This window comes from Syngnathoides biaculeatus, chromosome 21 (genome assembly GCF_019802595.1).
Source record: "Syngnathoides biaculeatus isolate LvHL_M chromosome 21, ASM1980259v1, whole genome shotgun sequence".
In the NCBI taxonomy this organism is placed as follows: domain Eukaryota; kingdom Metazoa; phylum Chordata; class Actinopteri; order Syngnathiformes; family Syngnathidae; genus Syngnathoides; species Syngnathoides biaculeatus.
The window spans coordinates 5,574,604-5,598,480 of record NC_084660.1 but is presented as its reverse complement, the minus strand read 5'-3'; the positions used below and the strand labels follow the sequence as shown (position 1 = coordinate 5,598,480).

Genomic DNA, 23,877 nt, shown 5'->3' with positions numbered 1-23,877 from the left:
TGACTTCCGCTTTGCATGTCGGCGGGAACATTGAAATCCCATTCGCGAAAGCGATTCAGGATTTCCAATTTCGGTGACGGACCTGAAGAACTGATTTTTAAAAGGGGGACGTTTATTTCTTGATTTTAATTTTGTTGTTGTTGTTGTTGTTGTTGTTGGGCGTTCGTCGTGCTCCGATTGGTTTGGAGGGGCTAATTGGAGGCAGGTGCGCACCAGCGAGCCGTAATCCCACGCAAGTGCACGAATGGCCTTCAGTAGAAAAAATGGCGAGAAGTCGCATCTTCGGTTTCTCTGTTTGGACGTGTTTGTAACACTTCTGATGTTCTTGTTCCAGGCTTCTTATCTTTTATTTATTTTTTCTTTTTTGGGGGGGCAGCGGAGGAGCAGCAGCGACGACGACGAAGGAAAGGTTTGTCCACGCGGTTGCTCGAGCACACTTTGTTTCTGTCTTTAGTGGGGGGGGGGGGGGTTCACATTCGTTGTTTTGTTTAATTTTTAAGTGTGATTGTCTTTGATGCTGTTCATCTTATATATATATATTTATGGTTGTAAATGTAATGGCTTGGTGACGAAATGGTTGGTGGCATAAGCGGTCATGTTTAGAGCGTTTTTACGTAGTTTGTGGTTTTCACCTTTACCTTTTTTTTATTGGGGACTAGTTTGGGAAGTTTTGAAGGTGGTCGTGTGTGTAAAAGTAATTTGCAATGTGTGATTGACGTTGTATTAATGTGCACTATTAAATTGTTTGTGGGGGAAGGGACGAATTTCCTGCTCTCGTCCCCCCCCCCCCCCCCAACAAAAAAACGGTGCTCCATTTTGTCATTTGTGACTCACTGTGGTTGTCGTGTAAAGTCCTCGCGGAATTGCGGGTGGGTATAGTTTAGCTGACTGGTCTTTGTGAAGGAAGTTTTGGGTCGATATGCAGTTTTTAAATTGCATTTGATATAGGCGGAGAGGAGGTTTTTGTTTGGAAGAAGTGGTGAGATTGAGTCATTTGTCAAACGTTTTGTCCCCCTAAAGTTGGGGTAATTGCACACAGCTGGCACGCAGTTCCAAGATGAACGGCTTGCTCTTTTGAGGAAAGTGTGCAAATGGCCATCAAAATGTGCATTTTGCAGCAAATGAGAATGTCTGAAAAGCCGTGCTGCTTAGAGAGTCAAACGAAGGGCGCCGTAAAAGTATTTTCAGGGATGAGAATTTTTGGCGGCTTTGCGGAATAGTTTTTTTTTTTTTTCAGCTGCAACTGTCATTTTTGTGAAACGTGTAAATCTCTTGAGAAATGTATTTTTGTAATGTTTAGGGCTTGGCGCGGGTGGAGGCTTTGCTCAAGACTAGCATCTATCGGCAACGCTCGTCATGAAATTACTTCCAGTAGCCTATTTGAACCAATTTGTTGTGTGAATGTAGGTGAAAATGTTAGTTTGATTGATATTTAAAATGTTGGGAATGCAAATATTGACCTGTATTTTCACTGTTAGAAGTAACCTGAGGTGGCATTTAACACAGACATTTTAATTGTTTTTCCAAATTGGTCATTGTGATCCCTGTATTGTTAGCACAAAGTGTTTTTTTTTTTTTTTGGTTTTGTTTAGTTACTGGAAGTGTTTTGACGAGAATGAAAGTGGTGTATAAGTGGGGAGCATATTTCAACAAGGAAATGTAGTATTTAGTGCATATTTACAAAAGAATGTTGAGTAACATTTAGTCACGACAGCCAATGTTTAACAGTAGCAATGTGCTCGTTTGAGGCTATTTCTCGGCAGCGGAGCACCGTGGGCGGAAAAAGGTTTGCGGTGGGCTTCACTTTGGGCTGAGCGCTTTGTTTGATAGCGGCAATTTTTGTGCAAATGTCAAATTTGTCAGTGAACACTCGGAGTGAGTGGCAAGCGACAGAGGTTGCGCGGGATCGGTAAAGGGTAATGTGATGAAAATCACCAGAGTGTCATTTTTCCCCACTCGACTGTTGTGGAGTTTAGCAGGTGGGGGATTAGATGAAGCCAAAGGGGAAAATGTAGAACGGAGCAGCGTTGAGTTTTGTCGGTGCGGCTGATGTCGGATAGACTACGCTTCAGGCGATGAGTTTTAGCTTGGAGATGAGATGAAAAATGGAAAGTTTGAATTAAATTGAAAAAAAAAAATGTCCTTTGTTTGGGTGGAGATTGTGGCTTGGGTGATAGGGACCAGGATGAATAGAAATATCAAATGATCAGCGCACAGTTTTGTGGGCGGAACCAAAGTCAGGTCATGTCTATATGCACAAAAGGAAAAAAGAAATGGCTGTGAATTTGTTTAGTTTTGTTCCTTTGCTTGGAATTATGGCAGGTGAGGATGAGAGGCATCAAGAACCAGCGTAGCTGTTAACCAAACTTTGTGTTTATTGCAGGTCGGAGGAGGACGAGACGTTTTGGGAGAGGAGAAAATGAATGTGGTTGCGAGTAAAGGAGAGTTGATCCATAGGAGCAGTGTTCTTGTTTTGTGGATTGGAGGATCAAAGGTAATTGTGTAAAAAAAAAAAAAAAAAAAAAAAAACACTATAAAGGAAATTACGGTGACCCAACTAATTGTTTTGCAGAGTTGAGTCGGCGACGGGGTGAGAAGCAACCATTCCACAAATGAAGTGAATGGGCACGAGCGTCGTCTTTGGATGCAATCTGTCTGCAGCGCACGTAAATGTGGAACGTGAGGTGGCGCAGTTGTGAGCTTTGAGGTTTGCAAGGGAGTTGCTTTGGCAGGAGTTCTGATCAGGAATGGATAGTTGGCGGAGGTGAGGGTAGGATAAGGTTGACGTGGCGGTGTTTGAAAAGGTCGGTCGGAGACGGTCTTGAGGTCGTTTCGGCGGGTCTGGCTCCAGAGCGTCCGTTTTGGATGGTATACGGTGCAGGTTTCAAATGAGGGTTTTTAATCACGATTTGTGACACCCAAAAGTTAAGACTTGTATTGATTTCAGGGTGGAAGAGCAAGAGTCGCGCACGACTGGCAAGAGGTTCCCCAATTGAGGCGAGCGCTGAAGTCACGTGCCTCGAGTCCATATCGCTTTGACAATTTCGGATGCGTATTAAACGCGCGACGTGGAAGGGTGCCAAAAATATCGCGACGACCGACTCGCGTGGTGCGTTTTTAGCAGGTTTGAAGAGGAGGCCGCCAGACGGGACGAGAGCGACTCAAGCGGCGTACGAAGATGTTTGTCGGCGTTCCCGGCGGCCGACGCGGGACAGATGTCGTCGCGGTAAGTGCACTTGAAATCGTCCGCAGGTAGGCTTCCCGGAGTTCACGACGTTTGGAAAAGGAGCGTGCGGAATGTCGACAATTGATAGTTTTTCCGCAGCACGCGGGAGACGGCGGATTGGCCGAGAAGCGGCAAGAGGAACGGGATCAGGGTAAGGAGTACATGCCGGGATGAATGAAGTGAGTATTACTCAAGTAACGGCTATACTGTTATTTTTTTATAATGTAATTGATTTTTTTTTTGCGGTAGGTAACAGAAGGACTGAGTCATCAGGGACAGGAGACGACCAGGAGAACCAGATTAGGCTAAAGTGCGAATGAAGGTGAACTTCTGGAGTAATGGTATGCTTGTTTTGGAGAACGGAAGAGGAGGTGGTTGAAGTTGAAAAAGCGGCACAAATTTTGTTTTTCTTTCCAGAAGTCAGCGGGACCTGGAACGGGATGAACAATTTCACTTCTCGAGGGAGGATGTAACGGGCACAAGAGTTGGAAAGGATGGCACTTTGAGTCACGCAGTACAGAGAGGGTATGTATTTAATTTTTTTTGTATAATTTTTTTTGTCCACTGTCCCCCAGTTGAGCGGTTGTGTCGAGATGAGAATTGAGCCAAGGCAATGATGGCGTGAAGCCGTCGATGTTTGTCTGACGTGCGTTTTGAGAAATTAGCATAGATTATTAGCAAGTGTATTTTTGGAATGAAACGTGTAGCAATGTTAAACGCTTAAATTCAGGAATGCTTCTTTTTAGTAAAATAAGCCCCCCGCCCAATGCAAGTAAATGTAACCTGCGACGTGATTGTTGCAGGCAGCAGCGTTGAAGCCAAGGTTTGTATGCGGGTTTGCTCGAGCACAGCATGTTGACGGATCACTTTGGGTTGAGCACATTGGCGGGGTCTGGGGGTTAGCGCGTCTTTCTTTGTAGCTGTTGGACGTCAGAGGCTGAGCTGGCAAGGAAAAGGGTAAGAAGATCTATTTGCACAAAGTGAAGTTTCCAAGTACGGACGTATGACATTTGCGGATTTGCAGGTTTTAAGGCGAGGGACGACGGGGCCACGGAGCAGCGGACGCGCAAGTTTGCCCGCGTGGTCCTGCGACCGAAGGACAGATGTGGCGCGTTTGAGGTAGTGTGTATTTGTTTGGCTTGTAGCGTGAGAGCGAAGGGTGCGGTGTAAGGTTTTTGTTTTTCAAACGGCGTATTTCTTTATTTTTTTCCTTCCTTTTTCTTAGGTTGGAGATGGCCAACCGGGTGAGGTAGACTACGGTAATGAGTCTGTCGAGAAATTAATTGTGACAGTTTGAAAAAGGCTTTATTGTTTTTCCCGCCCGGCCCCTCTGCGCACCACGGATGCCTTTGAAGGGGCCCGAAAACGGCGCTCGCGCGAGTCCGCTGGCGCCGACCGAAGCGCCTCAAATATGTGGCGGAGTTGATTTGTATAGCGGAATGTTTGACTTTGCGTGCGGCAGGGTGGGACGCGAGGAATCCAGGGCCACCGGACGAGGGTCCCGAGTGCACGCGGGCGAGATTGGGGGCGGGCGAGGGTAACAAGTGAGGTTTAAAATCGTTAGATTTTTCATTCCTTTGGCTGGAGGAGACGGACGAGGTGAGGAACAAAGGCGAAGAGGACAGTCTACTCCCACCACGGATTGGCGAAAAAGTAAGGTAACATTGGCGCCCCCTCCAAAAAGAAAATGTCCTTCGGGTCCTCGTTTTGATTTGTGTACGCGTGGCGCAGGATCGGAGGAGAGTCACCAGGAGCCACCGGATGAGGGTAAGAAGTGGAGACGCCTGCACACGTGAGGCTGGCAGACGAGCGCTTTTGTGTTTTTCAGGTTTGGAGACGAATTGTCGGGCAAGCCAGCGATTGTCAAGTAGAGCAGACTTGTTTTTGTATTGGAAGTGGATACAATGTGGACGGGATGCAACAAAAACCAAAAACGGGGCCACTTTGTCAAGTGGCAGAAAGAAGGTATTGTAGTTGTATTCCAAAAATCCAGTAGTTCTGCATTGATTGATTGCGTGTTGCAGGAGGAGGAGATGAGTAGGACCGGGAATGTGGTGAAAAGAGGACCAATTGCAGTCATCAAATGAAGAGCGAACGGGCAGACAAGTTGGCGAAAGGCACTTTGAAAACGCGAGCGGCGTTTTGATACATTTAACGGCGGCCACGTTTGTCGCAGGTTTTTGCCGGGAGAGGACTAGCGCGGAAGCGAAGGTTTGTGCACGTTGACACGCGAGCGGCAGAGGTGGCGCAAAACGGGGCAAATTTCCAACTCCCGACTGACATTTGTTGTATTTGTTTTAGTTGAGGTTGCAAGAGGAGCCTTCCGGAGGGGAGGAAGGCAAAATGTCTCTGGGCGCTCAAGTAATGATGGTGTTCACAGAGGAAATGTTCCACTTGTTGAAGTTCAGGATGACATTTTGAAAGGTATAGTGTGGAGTTGATGGCGTTTTATAATAAAAAAAAAAAACTAAAGCGTCGGCCCTATTTTTCTTAGGTGGAGAATGGGTGATTTGGGTGAGAGGAACGGAGAAGAAGTCAAGCAGGGTAATGAAGTTGTAGAGTAATAAGCGAATAGCTTTATTAGTTTACGGCCGAAATAGTTTGAAATTGCGGTAGTCATGCTTTGCAGCCGGTGGCCCGAGATAAGAGTCAAGCGACAGGCTGAGGGTCGTCGGTACACGCGCGCGGAAGCGGCAGACGAGTGCTTTTGAGAGGAGCTGAATAATTTTGGACCAACGGTAAGAAATGTACACGAGCGACGTAAATGAGGGAGTCAAGTACAGCGGTAATTTTTGTCGTCGTCGTTCTCGCACAGCGGAGGAGACGGAGAATGGAATAATGAGCGTCAATGAAGGTGCCCTCTTTGAGTGACGGTGTAAAGTGTTTGACTGGAGCGGAAGAGTTGAAGGAAAGCTGATTAAGTTTCCGTGCGGTGCGGGTGTTTGACGAGCAGGCTCCGAGTCTTGAATGAACACAAGTATCGACTGTAATATTTAATGTAACTTATTTTTCAGGGCGGAGAACAACAATAGCGCACAAGAGGTACGCACTTCACAGGAACACCTTGTCGGTCGAGGCGAGTGTTTAAATCAGTACGGTGTATCAGTTAAATTACTTTGTACTATTGATTAGATAAGGCAACATCGGCGTTAAAGGGATCGGCTTGTCAGAAGTGTTGAGTTCCTGTTTCGGGAGGGAACGGTATTTGCAAGTGCGCCTTTATGACCAGAGTGAGATTAGAGACGACGTCGTCGGCGGTAAAAGATGTCGACGTATATCCGACGGAATCCATACTTTCGGTGTAAGGTAGTTGGTATCAATGTAATGAAGCAATAATAAATGTGATGAAGGTGAGCAGTTTTGTGCAAGGAAATGTTTAACAGTGGCGGCGTGCTTGTTGCAGGCTTTTGACCGGCACGCGAGCAGCAGCAGCAGCGCGGATGGAGAGGTTTGCGCACGGGCTCGCTCGAGCACTGCATGTTCACACACCTCACTTTGGGATTTGGGTTTTTGTAGGTTTACAGTTTTCCATTGTAGTTGTCGGACGGCAGAGGCTGAGCTGGCAAGGAAACAAGGGTAAGCGCTACAACTCGGCAGGTTTCCAAGTACCAAAGTCTGACACATTTGTACTTTTGCAGACGATCGGGATCCAAGTTTTCGGGCGTCAGCGGGGCCGACGGACGGACGGATGCCGCGCACTCGAGACGGTGCGTAGCTGTTTGCCATTTGTCGAGTGAAATGTGCAGTGTGAGTTTTGAAGGGACAATGAGTGTATTTTCTTGTAATACTTTGCTTTTTTTTAGGTCGGAGAGGGTTGCGCTCCGGGGGAGTCAAATAACATTCCATTTTCAACGAGCACATTTCCTGGGCAGCCGTTATGTCCGCCACGGTGGAGTTGGAATGGGCCAATAATTGCCACGATGTAAGTCTGCAGGCACCAATAAAAGCAAGAGCAATCTGGCCCACGGTGGATTATGTTTGAATTGCCCCCCCACCCCTTTGTGTTGCAGGATGGGATAAAAGAACGCAAGGGCCGCCGGATGAGCGTCCTAAGTGCACCCAGGTGAGATTGGGGTTTGGTGAGCTCGGTAACGGTGGCTAAAGGTAACAAGTGAGGTGTAACGTTGTATTTTTTTCCTCCAGACGAGACGGATGACATGAAGCGAGGTTTATAGTACATGGACAATGACCAACAGCCAGCCACCAAGGTTTGCGCAAAAACCCAATGAACAATCCCCCCCCCAAAAAAGTACCCAAATTTTTCAGTCATCCTTTGTCTAATTTGCTGTGTTGCAGGATGGGGCGAGGAGGCATCGGGACCCCAACGGATGAGGATAAAGAGTGCACACGACTGTAGGCGTAAGGGCAGCAGGCAAGCGGAGACGCGAAGAAGGACGCTCGGGCGTCGCAAACAAGTGACCGTCAAGCGGAGACGTTCGGGAAGTCCTCCAGAGTCGGAGCCGGTTGGGTCGAGCGGAAGCGGATCTTGACGAAAGAAGGTAACGAGACGCACTTGCGGTAAAAAGAATCCAACAGCGACGCATTTAACGACGCACGCGTTGAATAATTTGCAGCGCTCGGCGCGACCTGGAATGGGCTGAGAAGGAACAATTGCACTCACGAACTGAAGACTGGAGGGGGAGGGGGGGGGGGGGGCAGACGAGTTGCGTTTGGGTGTAATTGCACGCCAGCGACGGACTGAGTACCGAGGTGACGATTTGTCTTTCTTTGAATTACCGCGCTCGGTCAGTGCCTTTTTTTAGCGTCGGCCGGTTGGGTTCAGTGCATCATTTGTTTTTTTTTTTTTCAATGAATTGCGCGGGCCTAGAATAATGTCAGATTACTGCAAAACAGAGAAATAGTCGTTTTAGCCTCAAGGCCAACAATCGTACCCAACTGCGGTGCCGTTTAGTTGAATGTTTCGTCCCTCAGCGTTTGTAATATTTGACAATCGGTAACGTCGGAACGTGACTCGATACATTTAACAGCGGCCACGTATGTTTGTTGCAGGGTTTTGCCGGGAGAGGGCGAGCGCGGAAGCGAAGGTTTTTGCACGGGTTTGCACGTTGACACCTCACCTTTGGTCGGCACTTTATTTGTAACCGTTTTGTGAATAAATGCTCGGCGGTTGAAGCGTTCACACCGAAGCGGCAGAGGAAAAGTTTGGTACGGAAAAAGAAACGTCATTTTTGCGAGCGGGGCCTCCTGGAGGGTACGAGGGCAAAACGGAAGCTTCTGCAAGCAATTTGGGCGTGTCCAGAGGTGACGTTCCACTCGAGACGGTGTTGTTGTAGTTAAGGTGTTGCGTAGAGCTGATGTCTTTGTGTATTTTTGTAAATGATTTTAATAAGGCGGAGTATACGGCTGAGCAGTTTGAGAGGAATGGACGTGAAGCTGACCAGGCTAATGAGGTAAAAGATTAATAAAAGGGCAAGCGTCCAATGAATAGGTGAATAAGTGTAACGTGGGCTCAAATGTTATTTGTCGTCGTCTTCCCGCTTCGGCGCAGCGACGGACGAGGGTCGTGAGGCCACACGGATGCGGAAATGGCAGAGAGCTGTTTTTCCCGGAAGAAGCTGAATAAATATCGGCCCGAAGTCCGAAATGTACACAACTGGCGCAAACTGGAGGAGGAAGAGACATTTGTTTGGAACAAGGAGAAGCGGCATAAATGAAGGAAATGTCAAGCGGCGGAAGGCAGGTTATGCATTAGTAAAGACAAAGTAAGACATTATCCAAAAAAAAAAAAAAATGTAAACGTTGTTAACATTTTTTTTTTTTTTGGCAGAGCTCAGAAGGACCTGAAAAGAAATCCACACAATTGAAGACCTCGATGGGCTAAAGGTGTCTGTAGGAATGCATAAAAGGGTAAGAGTCGGTCGCGAAGTCATTCGTTTTGTTGTGTATTTATCAGAGGTAGACGGTGGGTGTGTAGTCGGGACGGCACAGATAGTTTGCGGAGTCGGGCCGCACGTAGTATTTAATTGGTGCGTGTGGAGGGTGCGGGCTTAGAATGAGGAATCCATCTCTGAACACAAGTGATGATTGTCAATGTATTGATTCCCTCCCCAGGGTGAAGACCGAGAATCCTACACAAGTGGCACGTAGTTGTATGAGGCAAGTGTGTCAGTGATGCGCATTTGTCAGATCTGGCTTGGTCTAAGGCAATGTGAGTTTATGGTAGAAAAAAGTAGTTTCCCTTTTGGGAGAAAAATGTTGTTTAAAAGTGTTCCTTTAGACTAGAATGACATGAGCAGCGTGGGTGGTTGAATATGGAAATGGTTTAACGGTGACAATGTCCTGGTTGCAGGTTTTATTTTTTTTTTTTTTATCGGCAGGGGAGCAGTAGAAGCAGCAGCGCGGAAGGGAGAGGTTTGCGCACGGGCTTGCATGAGCGTTGCATGTTCACACCTCACTTTGGGATGGGCACACTTAATTAGCGCAAATGTGAATTTTTTTTGGTTTGTTTTTTTTTTGCCAAAAATGTAGAAAGCGTTCATGCGCAGCGGAGGTAAGCAAAGGTAAAAATGTGTAGAGAAATTCCCAGCTTTGAAGCAATGTTATCCGTTTTTTTTTTTTGTTTTTTTTTTCCTTCAGGTCGGACGACGCGTAGGCGGGCAAAGGGACGATTGCGGAATGAAGCGGCTGACCGCAGTTTGTCGGCAGGAGACGGCGGATTCGGAGAGGAGCAAAGATGAACCGGCGCTCGGTAATAAGTCTATCCCTTAAAAAAAAAAAAAACAAAGTGGGGGGGAAAAGGAAATGTTTGGTAATGTTTACCATTCTTGAATGTAGATGGGCCAAAAATGTGTGGAATGAGTCTGCACGCCAAAGGGATGTGAAATTCTGCAAGACGGTGTCGAGGTAATGATTTTTCCATTGTTTCACGGTCTTGTGAAGTCTCTAGCATGATATTATTAGTAGTGGATAAAGGAATGTAAAGGGAGCGATGACCAGGAGAGTAATTTAGTGTCTTACTTTGGAGTAATTCCCTTGACCCCCCCCCCCCCCCCCCCATTTTTCAGTCACCGGGGAAACATAGTGTGACTTTTTGCAAAGTTGAAGTGACTGAGGAATGCAAATGTTTACCGTTTGAAGAGAAGTAGCGTGCCCCCCTGCACATGTAGGCAATCCCCCGAAATATCAATTTATACAGAATAGATGAATGGAGAGTGTCTCTGCTTTCGTTTTCATCCGTTAATGAGTTGCGTTCACCTGCTCGAGCCCAACTGCTGAGGATAACGGTGGGCCTGATTTTAGGGAAGCGTTGAACGAAGGTGAAATGTTTTCAAAGCGGAGTACCACGACGGTCGTGACTTGGCTAAGTTTGAACCTGCTCAGACGCGTGAAGTTGAGCGTCTGCAGTATTTTGCCATTGGAGTCGTTTGTAGGTAGCGGTTTGCAGGCTAAAAGAAATGAGACGGGTACCGGGTAGAACCAAAAAGAGCATGTATTGTTGAAGTGGGTTATCCTCACACGGGGGGTCGTCAGAGCCTATCCCCGCTAACGTCGGGCGGAAGGCGAAGTCCACCCTGACGTCATTTAGTTTTTTGTATTGGATGGCACTCGGGGGCCGCGTCGTCTTCTCAGCAGTCGTCGGTAGAAGAAGAGCGCCGGGCAGCGGTAACGGGCAGGCTTATTTTGCCGGCGGCGGAGCAGACGCGGAAAGCCGACCTGCGGCACGGGAAATGGAACGTACAGAGCGGAAGTTGACATACCGTGTAGAAACATTGTCTGTCGATGTAGCCGAGTACGATGAAGCTGGGCTGCGCAGGTCGCCGTTGACTCCTCAGTTGAGTAAACATGGTAGTTATTTTCCCAGTGGTCCAAAGGGGGAAAAAAAAAAAAAATAGGATGTGCGTGTGCGCGTTTGGATTCTTTGGGATCCCGGCCCATTCCTCCTCGCACAAGAATTTGAAGCCAGTCAGTCAGTCAGGTTTGTTTGCGCACCAGTTTTTCAGAAGAGGACTCTTTGATTGTCACAGTAAGACACGGTGTTTATCGCGGAGCCACTTTTTGAAGTTTGACGCAATAAGCTTCGGGTATTTGTCTGTTGGGGAAGAGGCGTTTTCAGGATTTTGCTTCCCGGCTCGTGACGTTTGGAGAATGGTTGGATAGGACGACGTGCGGCATGTAAATGGTGAACGGGAGGGGGCGGATGAAGGCGCTTGGGCTCAGCGGAGGAGTGACGGAAGGTCGTCGGGCTCGGCGAGCGGGTCCCGAGCGGCATTTGAGTGGACGTCTGCCGTCGGCTGAAAAGAAGTTGACTTTAAAAAGCAGACGAATCAAGTTTTTGGAATGAGTACGTCTAGAGAAGTGGACTATGTTGCGAAGTCGATGTTGACGAAATGTAATTGTTAGCGAAGTAGTTTAAAGTCAGGCGTTATTAACGGAGGCAAGCAGTTTGAGTTTGATGCTTTTTGTCGGCACGTTATGAAACTGTAATTGTTTTTTTAAGATGTAGTGGGAATGAAATGTTTTCCCCTTTCTCCCTTTAGCGCATCGGGCGATAGGCAGCGAGAAGTCCCCCGGCGGCTGAAAACCAAGGTAACAAATGTGAAAGCTGTAAATAAAATGATGTTTAAAAAAAAGACCAAGTGTATTATGATGTTTGTATTGAGGCGGGGCGGGAAGATGTTAACAAATAATTGTATGTCATTTCCCCTGCACTGCTAAGTATAGGCAGAGTCCCGTCCACATAGAACCCCCCCCCCCCTTGAGGTTTATATCACTAGCTGTGATTGCATTTAGGGAAGATGACTCATGTTGAAGGACCCCCCCCCCTCTTCTAATATTATGAAGTGCAACTCTCTTGACTTCAACATAGTAGCAATGTTGTAAGTCATTGTGACTCTGCCAAAGGTGTTTTGACGTTTTCCTTGGCTTCATGGTGTAGTGTGCCCCCCCCTCCCCTCCCCCCCCCCCCCCCCCTTAGTTAGCCATCCATTACGCACTGAGAGTTCACCAAAAGGGGAAAGGACTTGTTTGGAGTCAGGTTTCCCCCAGTTGTACAGTAAGACTTGGTTGGAATTTGTGCTACGTCACGACCAAGTCACGTGCAGATGGAAATCATCCACGTCTGAGTTGTTAGTCGGCTCGGCGTTGTGTAAGTGTTGGAGTATGGCGACAGGAAGGTGTCGTATGCAGGGAGATGAGATGTGTTCATGTCTCATTTCAGTTGGTGTGTTTAAAAAAAAAAAAAAAGACTAAAAGATGGGCTGCGCAGGTAGTCGTCTCAGTTGAGCAAATTTGGCGACGTATCTGTCAGCGAACGTTAGGAAGATCCGAAGGCAACGTAGCTTCAAATTGGATGACGTGAGTAAAAAGACGGCAGCGACGATTTGGAACGGTTTGATCCCTTGGCCCAAAATAAGGATTTAGTTGTTAATTGAGAGTTTTTGGTTTCTATAGATTTTCCCCTCGTAGCGTTTGCGACTCAAGCGGTAGCTGCGTTTTGTGGGTTGTAGATGGGTTTTGAATCGTTAGCGATAACGGTCCACAGGCATAAGATTGAAAATTGTAACAATAATTGGAGACTGACTCTCGAATGCGGCATTTGTGATTGTACACCACACTGAATGCTTGTATATTTTTTTATTTTTTAGGGTGGAGATGAAGTATCGGGACGTACTCGACGGCCACGGCGCGTCGGCGAGGAGTGAATGTCGCAGAGGGAAGCGGACGTGCGGCAAGTATCTTAATTTTTGTGTTTGGGCACTGTCACTAAATCACTTGGTGGGGTTGCAGGGATGTTTTTTTTTTTTTTTTTGGAACAGGTAAGGATGTTTGAAAGTGTTTGCAATGTCATTTGTTGGTGGGAAATGTCAAGTGAGTTTCAAGTGTTTTGTCTTGTGTTATGCGTCTTTGTTGTCGTCGTCCTGTGTCTTGTGTATTTGGTCTTTGTCTATTGTCATAGTTTTTGTTTTCTGCGTCTTTGTATATGTGACATATTTTTGATGTGGTCAGGATGTAGGAAATGTCAAAGTAGTTTCAAGTGTGTGTGTCTTTTGTAAAAGTAGTCAATGTTGGAACAAAGTGTCTAAGAAGACGTTGTCGTTGTTGTCGTTGCAGGATTTGGAGCGGCAAGCCGTGTGGATGAGTTTGCGGACCGGGTAGTTATTTAGTAAGTCATTGATTTGCAAATAAATGTTTGAAGCATACCTGTTGAGTGTTTGGCTTTATTTATTTTTTTTGTCTCCCCCCCCCCCTCCCCTTCCCCTAAATAGATGGATTTATTTCACCATCTTGTCTGCGGTGTTAGTTGGTAACTAGTCATGTAAGTTTTCAATGCAAATCTAGAAAGCATGTTAATGTATTTACTGAGGTCACAGATGAGGGATTTGATCGTGTTTATTTGTCGTCGCGTTCCAGGGGCATCGGGCAGGCCGGTAGACTTCCGGAGGCGGCAGTCGGCCAGCGTCGCGACGGGACTCCCCGGCCACCGCTTTTGGTAGGATGAGCTTCTTTCCTTCCCTTTTTTTTTTTAACAGGGAAGGCCCAGCACCCTGTCGTCGGTGAGACAGTTGAAGCGTGCCACTCGGGGCCGGCTGAGGCCAAGCACCCTCTGTCGCTTGGGTGCGCGCCAGGTCGTAAGTGGCGCATCGGGCGACCCTCAGCGCCAAGCTTGGACTCTGGTTTTTTTTTTTTTGCCGGTTAAGTCTCCTCCCCCCCTTCAGCGGGCGACCGGAGCGCATCCCTCCCTCCCACCCTCCGGTGTCCTGTCGACAGGCTCCTTTAAGCGGGGCAGCCTTTCACGCACCCCCGTCCCTCTTGCGCTTCTCTGGCTTGAGGATGACGGTCTCTCAGCAATTAGCGGAGCTCAGGCTGTCAGCTTTGTTGTTGGAACCCCTTGACCGTAAAAGGTGAGTTAGTTGGTAGGCACGAGCAGGGCAGGTGAAGCAGTCTTGGGTTGAAGGTATTTATTTGAGTGGAGAAAGTGATGGGCTTTGTTTAAAAAAAAAAAAAAAAGAAGAAGAAGAAGAAAATGAGGTATTTGGCAGGTGTGGGGCTTTTTATTTATTTTTTTTTACAGCAGTTGTTAGATTGGAAGCTAAGCAAGTTTGGCTTCTGGACAGTGGATGAGAGCTTTGGGGTCTGTCGGATAGGAGAATTTGCACTTGATTAGGTAAGTAATTTGTTTCCATGTGAGGTTTGACACCATGCAAGAGACAACTTTTTGATGTGCAATGTTTTTATTTTTGATGTTTGTGGCTTCTAGTGGAAGGTATTCTTGGAAAAGGGGAGAGTCAAATAGCGGAGAAGAATGTCGAGTGGAGTGTTTAACGTAATCATTATTATTATGGTTTTTTTTCTTTGATTGAATGTCTTTGGGAGGAGGCGGTAAAGCAAGAAGGATTTCACGTGACACAGCGGCCGCAGCCAGCGTCCCCCAAACAGATAGGCCCTCTTCCTCCTTCCTCATAATAATAAAAAAAAAAAAAAAAAGAGTGTTGAGGGGGGGCCAAAAGAAGAGGCGACGTAGCTGGGGGCGTCCGTGGTGGAAATGATGCAAAGTAGCCTATCCCCCTTGCCATGTGGCGTAAGGGGGGGGGATGGGAGTGTGTCGGTCGACGGCTTGTCCAAAATGTCCGCGCTCCCACATGGTGAAGAGACTGAAAATCCAAAAAGTGGAGCCTTGGCACAAAAGTAAACAGTGCCACGTGGGGGGGGAAATACATAAAAAAAAAAAAATACAAAAATAACTAAATATATAAAAAGAAAACCTACAAAGAAAAATAATACTAATAAAAAAAAAAACTAAAATAAACATACAAAAAAAAGACAAAAAAAAAATTTTATTTTTGTAATTATTTTTGGTGTCTATCAATCACATTTAAAATACAAAAAAATACAAAAAGAAAAACAAAATACAATGACAAAAATTAAATAAAATTAAAACTACAAAAAGAAAAATAAACAATAAAAACATACAAAAAAATACAAAGAAAAACTACAAAAAGAAAAATAAACAATAAAAAAACAAAAATAAAGAAAAAATACTACAAGAAAAACAAAATACAATGACAAAAATTAAATACAAAAATAAAAGACAAAAATACTTACAAAAAGAAAAAAAATTAAATCACATTAAAACTAGAAAAAGAAAAAACAATAAAAAAAAAACAAAAAGAAAAAATACTACAAAAAAACAAAATACAATGACAAAAATTAAATACAAAAATAATTACAAAAAGAAAAAAATTAAATCATTTAAAATACAAAAAGAAAAATAAACAATACTAATAAAAAAAACAAAAATACTAAAATGAAAAACAAAGAAACTACAAAAAGAAACAATAAAAAAACCAAAAATACAAATACAAGAAAAACAAAATACAATGAAAAATTAAATACAAAAATAACTAAATATACAAAAAGAAAACCTACAAAGAAAAATACTAATAAAAAAAAATACTAAAATAAAAATACAAAAAAAAGACAAAGAAAAAAAATACAAGAACTACATATACAAAAAAAAGACACCAAAAATTAAAAATTTAATCACATTTAAAATACAAAAAAATACAAAAAGAAAAAACAATAAAAAAAACAAAATACAAAGAAAAAATACTAAGAAAAAAAAAATACAATGACAAAAATTAAATACAAAAATAACTACATATACAAAAAGAAAAAAATACAAAAAATATACAAAGAAAAACTACAAAAAAAAATACTAATAAAAAAAAACATACAAAAAATAAGAAAAACAAAATACAATGAAAAAAATTAAATACAAAAAACAATACAAAAAGAAAAAAACTACAAAAAGAAAAAAAATATATAAAAACAATACTACAACATATAAAAAAAACAAAATACAAAAAAAAATTACATACAAAAATAACTACATATACAAACAAAATTCAATAAAATAACTACATATACAAAAAGAAAAAAATTCTATACTACAATAAAATACACCAAAAAAAATTACTAAAATAAACAAAATCACATTAAAAATACAAAAAAGAATATACAAAGATAAAAATACAAAAAAAAAATTACAATATACAAAAAAAGAATCAAATACAACACTAAAAAAATTTAATACAAAAAATACAAAGAAAAACAAAATACAAAACTAAAAAAAAATACAAATTAAAATACACACAGAAAAACAAAATACAAAAAATAAATAAAATACAAATACAAAATATAAATATACAAATATACTAAAATAAAAATCAAATACAAAAAAAAAAACAATAAAAGGTCAGCCAAAGTGGGCGTGGCAATTGTGTTCAACCATGGTGGTCATTGTCACAAGACGTGCCAACTCAGGGAACTCACAATTTCCACAAAAACAAAGTGGAACAAGTCCTCCAAAACAAGGGAGGAGGACAGGGGGTTGAAGGAAAGCTTCAGTCCAACACCCCCCCCAAAAAAAACCATTTAAGAAAAAGTTGAACATGTCACCCAAAAGAGGTGGGGGGCAAGATTTGGGGGGGGGGGTTGGAGGAACAACACCCACAAAAACAAAGGGGGGGTGCTGACAAAGCTTTTGCAGTCAACACACAAACTAAAAGAGGAAGGGGGGGTGCAGGAACAACACCCACAAAAACAAAGGGGGGGGGGTGCGCTGACAAAGCTTTTGCAGTCAACACACAAACTAAAAGGGGGGGAGTTGGGGGTTCTGACTCCACAGATGCCACATCCTGGGCCCTGTACCCAAAGTCATTCTAGACTGGCGTCACCAAAGCCTTCAGGGTGGGGGCAGCGGACATTGCCACAAGCACCGCAACCGGGGACTGGACAGCTGCCATCAAACATTGCCAATTAGTGGCAAGGGCCAAGGGGAAAGGGGAAAGGGGAAAGGGCTTGCCATTTCACACCAACGTCCCACTTCCGTGATTAACTCTGGACACGGGCGTGGCAGCAGCATGTGGAGCACATGCTGGTTTAAAAAAAAAAAATAAAACCCTACTAAAATAAAAAAATATACAAAAAAAACATAAAAGCCACAACAGGGTCAACTTGGAGGTAACCTCAAAAGTGGGCCTGATGACAACGTGGCAAAATCCACACGGAGGAGGACTTGGCTTCACGCGCCAGGGGACAAAGTCCCAGTGGGTCATCGTGGGACAGTGGCTGAACCCATCAGACACGACACTGGCAGATGACAACGAGGAGGTTTGGGAATGGAGGGCAAAGCATCCACCCCCCCCCCCAAAAAAAAAAAAAAAAAAAAAAATAAAACCCTACTAAAATAAAAATACAACAAAAATATACAAAAAAAAAAATTATAAATTAAAGGGTCTGACTTCCAGACACCTTGACATTTGGAAGCGGCTGCTTCCATTGAAAGCACCAAATACTTCCAATTGAATGTTATTACATTTAATCGCATTTGGACTAAAAAAAAAAAAATAAAAAAGACATTTTATCATTAACCAAGTTACTTACATTAAAATAGGTCAAAAGCTTCATTACACGCCCGTGTCGTCAACTGCTACTTCTACCTCACATCCAACGGAAAAGCCAGCGCGTCCGAAAATCACCCATCTCATTGCTTAGTTCAACTTTTATTGAAGCTTTGACACACAAATAAGCAAACTTGACATCACCTTCGGCGCTCCACCAAGTTGTGTCCCAGAATGCCCAGCTCGGCGCACCGTGACCTTGTGATTAAGTGACCCCAGCGCAGCCAAGAGACATACTCCCTGGATAGAAGATTCCCCAAGCAGAGCGCATTCATATTCACCCTGAGGAGGAAAAAACAAAAAAGTTACTGAGGAAAAACAAACAAAAAAATGTTAAATATATATTTAAATTATATTTGTCCATCTACATTTTTACTTTTAACAATTCAGGCTCTAAGGCCCCCCCCCTCCTGTCCCAAACATCTCCACCTCCTCACAATCAAACAACACTAACTCACTTTCTACCATAACCGTGTCGAATCTTTAACCAGCTTAATCGTCTCCAAAAGTGCCAACCGTACAAAGCGCTGCAATTAGCTTGCGCTCCACGCATTTCACAACATTCCGGACAGCTCGGCACATCCCAATCTACACTTTGTCTCTCATTTTAAGAGGCAGACAATGACATTTGGGCCATCAATAATAACACATCTAAGCTAATATTTATCATAACTCACGGAATAAAATAGCACTCAAAATACAACACTGCCAATTATTGACTCGCTCATGCTGGACAGCGCACAAAAGCCAACATGTTTCCAAACAACGACACTCTACAGACATTTAGCTACATTCCGGACTTGACACTTTTGCAAAGCCATGGGCCCCCCCCATCTAATCTTTTTTTAAGCCTGGGGACGCCAACTCTCAAAAATCCTTAAAATTCTGCTAGTCTCTTTTTTTTTTACATACCTTTTGGAACAGATACACTACTTCTACTAATCCAGTCACCAAAATTTCACATTCTAACAAAAAACATGTTTTAGCATTAACATCTAATCAGTAAAGATATGAAATACCTAAATATCCACAACAAAAACAACTCCCATGTTCATGACCGTCAATTACACACCTGGAAAAACCGCCAACTCTTCCTTTTGGAGCTCCGCCGCATTTCTGGGTCTTCATCCTGGGGAGGCAAAAATAAAAAAAAAAATAAATAATTAAGTCACCCATTTCAGCCTTGACATCCTTCCAATATTTGTACACAAAAGAAAACGACAGTCCATGCACACCCGGTGACTCAGTGAGGAAGCACAAACACCAAAAAATAAATAAATACATTAGATAAAAACTTCTACAAGTTACTTAGCTTTTCAAACAGCACAGCAGGTGCACCTTTTGGCTCCAGATGCCTGCAAGAAAAAAAACTACATCAATTATCATGAACATTTTTGCCCCCCCCCATACAAACGACAAACTGGACATGCACAACAAGCACCTATCGAGTCTCCCTCAGTCCGTTGCCAACTACCAATTCCTCGTTTCAAAGCCAGCGACCTTTGCAACTCAAACCTAGTCCACACCGAGCCTAACAACCTGCCCACCGTCTCAACCTTCCTTCCTTCCCAAACAGACCAAACTACCTCCGACCGGCACCTCCGCCGCGGCTCCGTATCCTGCCCGCTCACATTTGTCATTGACATCTCCCCTCCGTAACAATTACAAATAAAAATTCACTCATCTGTATGCCTCTGGAGTTGGTGCGAGGAATTGGTCATTTTCATCCCATCCTGAGGAGCCCTGCGACAAAAGTTTACAAAGACAAAAATAAGTCCCTTCTGTTACCAAGAGCCACCGTGTCCTTTGACAAAGAGTCTTACACTTAAAAAAAAAAATAAAAATTTTTAAACATTCTTACTTGCTTCCTTTCATCCAGAAAACGCCGCCTCTTCCACCCTGTCAGAAAAAAAAACAAAACCCGACACTCAGAAAATTCGACTCATTCGTCAACATTACATCCAGATGCCGACTTACCCGTGCGCAGCCTTTACGAGCCTCATCTGCAAACAACCGCTACAAATTGACGGCCATTGATCACTTCGCTCACCTTTCCGCTCCTCGTAGACTTCGGCAAAGCCGCCGCCGCGGTCCTCTTCCGCAACCGGCCTTTCTTCCTACGGATCGCAATTTCCAACGCACTCATTCCATAGTTGCTCCCGCATCAAAGACGCATTTCATGTTCCTAAACAGCCAACTATCAGGTTTGGCATTGGGCTTTTATTGCAAACGCACCTCAAAAAAAAAAAAAATAATAAAAAAAAAACATCTTCGTCTTGGAGCTGCAGCCCATCCGCTCGTCTTCATCCTGGGGAGAAAAATATGACTTTGGTTTTCAACACAAATACACATTATTGCCTGCACACAAAGTAACAAACTTACTCTGATTAAAACCGCTCCTTGGCGCTGGAGGCGGGCCGCCACATCCCCCTTTGAGCGCTGGAGGGGGGGGAAATAAATACACTAATTATCCACCGCTTTCAAACTCCCAAACCCAAGTGGTCAGACTTTCACATTATCCATTCCATGAATGCAGAGTACCCAAATAAATTAAATAAACATTAAATTAAAAACAAAAAAAATAAAAAATAAGTCTACTTTTACACCAAAACATGTTTGAGCAAACAAATTGCACACCTGAAAAAGCAGCAACTCTTCCTTTTGTAGCCGTGAGGGAGGGGGGGGGGGGGGCGCGCTTTCGACATTTGCTCCTCTTCCACCCTGGGGAGCCAAAAACAAAATTTATCAATCGAGCCTTCTCACCTTCATATCATTGACATCTTTGCGCACAAAAGGAAAACAGTCCGTGCACACCCGGTGACTTCGTGAAGTGCCCACAAACATCAAAAATTAGTTTTTGGAAATACTCTCCCAGTAAAGCTCCTCAAGCTGCAAAACATTTCCACCTTTCTTCTTGATGCCTGTAGTAAAAAAAAAGAAGAAAAAAAAAAATTTACTCAAAACTAGACATATGCTTACTTTTCATGGAGAATCAAAAACTCCCTCACCTCAAGTCGTTGATCCCGGCACAGAGTACCTGTGGAGTCACCCTCAAACATTACATTGCCTCCCTAGCAACTCCTCCATTCAACCGCTCCGGACCGAGCCCAACGACGTCCGCTTACTAACCAAACCGAGTCCGACCTGCCTTCGTCAAAAAGCGCACCTACCCTAACTACACTCAACCCAGGCTCAATACATATTCAGAGGAAAAAAAAAGTACTCATCTGGATGGCTCTTCTTTCTTCACTTCTGTGCGACGAGTCCTTTTCCTCATCCAGTCCAACCTTCTTTGCACCCCTGCAAAAATACAAAAATTACTTTTCAATTGAGTCATGGGGAAAGTTTCAGCGCATTTCTTTCGAAACCAGCAGTACCGTTAGCTCGGACTTGGTGGCGTCCCGCTCAAGACCTCCACGTCGTGGGCTGCTCCGTTCTTCCTGGACCCGTCCGTCCGGGTGCTTCTCCAGCCCCGGGGGCCGCATTCTTGTTCGGGAAATGCTGAATTTGTGTCGCTCAATTCAAGACAAGCCACGACCATCCGTCAAACGATCCGGCTGCTTCTGAGCCCTGCCCAAACAAAAATCAATAAATATATAAGCTTATTAATGTTGACCGACACCATTACTTAGGCTCATCCCACCCACAACATATTTTTTTTTACTCCTTACCATTCCGCGCTTCCCGTCCAAAAACCTCTCCTCCTCCACCCTGCCACTAACAAACTGAACTCTTCAGTCAGTCTTCTTTCAGTGGCGGGTCCGCTTAGTCGTGCGCCGCCTCATCTCCAAACCTGCAAGGCAAGCGCAACAGTGACCTACGCGCCCAGACGCTTCAAAAAAAAAAAAAATATATATATATATATAAAATAAAATTAAAAAAAAAAAAACAAAAAAAAATAGTCAGTCAATGACTCATTTTGGGGAAATTAAACATAAAACCTCTTTCAACTCATTATTTTACCTAGATTTCTAATACTCAACTTACACAAACCAAAGTCTCCACTAAAAAAAAAAAATAATTACAATTGGCACTATTCTACCAAAAACATGTTTTAGCATTACTTTTCAAATCCATGCGCACCTCTGTATACATGCCCATGAAAATACAATAACTTAGTAGTCAAAGGTGTCTAATGAAATAGACATTAAAAACCGTTGCCATACACATGCGGGCCGCCAAGGCTAAATCGGCAGTGTCCAAACATTTCCAATTGTCAGATGTGATACATGATAACGTGGACAGAACTTTTTTTTTTTTTTAGTCTTACCAAACACAAACAATGCTTTGCCAAACCCAATAACCTGGATTCCGCTAATTCATCATTTTCGGGTGGAAAGAAAAATGCCGCCATTCGCCATAACGGCCCTCTGAGGGAAATCTCAACAACGATGCGCCACGCGACTAAAACTACTTTACCGACACCCTTGCCGTGACGGCCGTTAATTTCAAACTTACCTCTAAATAGCCAAAGCAACGTTCCTCTTGTGCGTCCAGCCCATTTCTTACTCTTCATCCTGGGGGAGGAGAAATACTTTTACATATTTCAACTTACCCATCTCTGTAAACAAACAAAGCTAAGACGCATGCGCGTGCACACCCAGTGAATTCGTGACAAAGTGCACACAAGGGCCGACAGTAACTCCGAAGACTAAACTTGGTACTTAGCTCTTCAAAACAGCCAAACGCTTCCAACTTGCTTCATCTCCACCTTTGCCGGCCTGCAAAAAAAAAAAAAAATAACGTCACGTTTTTACTTTTACAACAAGTGCCAACTAAAAAGGTATCTTATGAGTGGGTACCGGTCATCTTGATAAGATTTAATCTACATAGTTTCCTGTAAAAGCATTTGATACTGTCTGGGGCAAACACTTAAATATTAAAAATCGCTTTTAGGAAAGATGAGTTTACTCAAGTCTCCAAAATACTGTGCGCACATCACATTCATTGACTAAAAAACTAGATGACGAGACAACCTCCAAATAGTCTCACGTTTAGCCCATTCGCATCAGAGTCGCGGGAATAAGATCAAAACTGGGTCAGAATTCATTGCGCATACCGACTGATCGATTGTTAAAAACATATAAAAGACAGTGACAAACTATGGCTCGTTGGCCACCTTGACACTGCAAAAACAACAATGCCAACCTGTGCAGCGTAAATCACTTTTGTGACAAAACAGTCCACAGCTAAGTTACAAACATTTACTTTGACAGTTAAAGGCTATTTAAATTTTTTTTTTGGCCACAATTTGCTTTATTCTCTTGTACTAATTTTGGGTTTTTTTTTTTTTTTTTTTACACTTCACTCTGCATCAACTTTAAAGGCTGACTTTTTCCCTCCTAAATATTTTTTCCCCAAACTTCAGTCAATAAGCAAGATAACATTCTATGACATTTTGGATAAAGTTCATAGAAAAATGTCCTTTCCCCCCCCCCCCCCCCCCATGCAAGGGAACATGTTGAAATACGACAGACTAATGAACAATGTATGAATTCCCCCCCCCCCCCCATTGAGTCCTTACTTCCGTATAGATGTATAAATTAGACTTTATGGACTTACAAAATATATAAGCCTACTTTTTCTCCTATGTTATGCCGATAGTGTTTCACACCATATTTTGGTAAAAACAAACATAATATGCAAGGTTTCTTGCTTGTCACAGTCTTCCGTCTTTCCTTTGCACTTCGCCTTTTTTGGGGTTACCGAGTCCAATTTTAAATCCTTCATGTTGCCGCAACTCAAAACATGTCAAGCTCACGCAACCGCTTCGAATTCACGCCAACCTCAAAAAAAAATAAAAAATAAAAAGTCCTCCGCATGTTTTGACACTACCAAAATGGCGGCCAGTCGCTTAAACCAAAAATCGACATACCGCTCCATTATGGATACACGATCCAGTTTAGTCATTTCTTTTATTATAATGACAAGTGCACACACCTCAAAAACAACTGTTCCTCTTGTAGCTGCAAGACTTCATCCTGGGGAGGAAAAAGATAAAAATAAAATAGGAATAAGTTAGCCTTTCCAGCCTTATGATACTCATTTCCATTTACAAAAAAAAAAAAAAAATTGAAACATTTATCTATAGTCCATGCACACCCAGTGAGTTAGTGCACACAAATCACCAAGTGAAAGCAAAATATTTTCTTGCAGAAAAGTCACTACTTAGCTGTTAGAGAAGCGCCAAAGGATTTCCAGCCTTCATTCTTGATAGCTGGGGAGTGA

The 23,877-nt window shown here is 43.6% G+C and overlaps 3 long non-coding RNA genes across 22 annotated transcripts; 2 read left to right on the top strand and 1 right to left on the bottom strand.

The window, feature by feature from the left end:
* The first annotated feature begins 245 nt into the window (after positions 1–245).
* LOC133494719 (uncharacterized) lies at positions 246–12,915 on the top strand. 18 transcript variants are annotated; one of them, XR_009793379.1, is made up of 27 exons: positions 246–409; positions 2,384–2,494; positions 2,573–3,226; positions 3,326–3,377; positions 3,476–3,567; positions 3,644–3,751; positions 4,030–4,049; positions 4,147–4,183; positions 4,251–4,345; positions 4,452–4,879; positions 4,958–4,993; positions 5,055–5,191; positions 5,251–5,437; positions 5,528–5,650; positions 5,721–5,770; positions 5,856–5,964; positions 6,042–6,268; positions 6,630–6,802; positions 6,865–6,933; positions 7,030–7,148; positions 7,237–7,289; positions 7,370–7,434; positions 7,523–7,725; positions 9,824–9,935; positions 10,022–10,090; positions 11,725–11,773; positions 12,832–12,909. It is a non-coding gene; the product is annotated as an uncharacterized LOC133494719 (long non-coding RNA). The 18 variants fall into 18 exon arrangements; XR_009793370.1 differs by having other exon boundaries at positions 4,030–4,345; positions 6,042–6,158; positions 6,241–6,268; positions 6,630–6,674; positions 6,743–6,802; XR_009793375.1 differs by lacking the exons at positions 9,824–9,935; positions 10,022–10,090; positions 11,725–11,773; positions 12,832–12,909 and adding exons at positions 8,237–8,271; positions 8,361–8,488; positions 8,578–8,637; ... (1 more) ...; positions 9,015–9,094; positions 9,299–9,344 and having other exon boundaries at positions 4,030–4,345.
* A 381-nt stretch (positions 12,916–13,296) lies between these two features.
* On the top strand, positions 13,297–14,623 carry LOC133494722 (uncharacterized). The gene is made up of 4 exons (XR_009793384.1): positions 13,297–13,349; positions 13,453–13,502; positions 13,598–14,088; positions 14,259–14,623. It is a non-coding gene; the product is annotated as an uncharacterized LOC133494722 (long non-coding RNA).
* Positions 14,624–17,427: 2,804 nt separating this feature from the next.
* LOC133494721 (uncharacterized) lies at positions 17,428–23,845 on the bottom strand. Of its 3 annotated transcripts, none has more exons than XR_009793383.1 (9): positions 23,590–23,845; positions 22,108–22,370; positions 21,321–21,442; positions 21,027–21,219; positions 20,287–20,949; positions 19,627–20,088; positions 19,511–19,548; positions 18,722–19,392; positions 17,428–17,931 (listed from the first exon to the last, which is right to left on the bottom strand). It is a non-coding gene; the product is annotated as an uncharacterized LOC133494721 (long non-coding RNA). The 3 variants fall into 3 exon arrangements; XR_009793382.1 differs by having other exon boundaries at positions 19,511–19,957; positions 20,032–20,088; XR_009793381.1 differs by having other exon boundaries at positions 19,511–20,088.
* Positions 23,846–23,877: the final 32 nt, after the last annotated feature.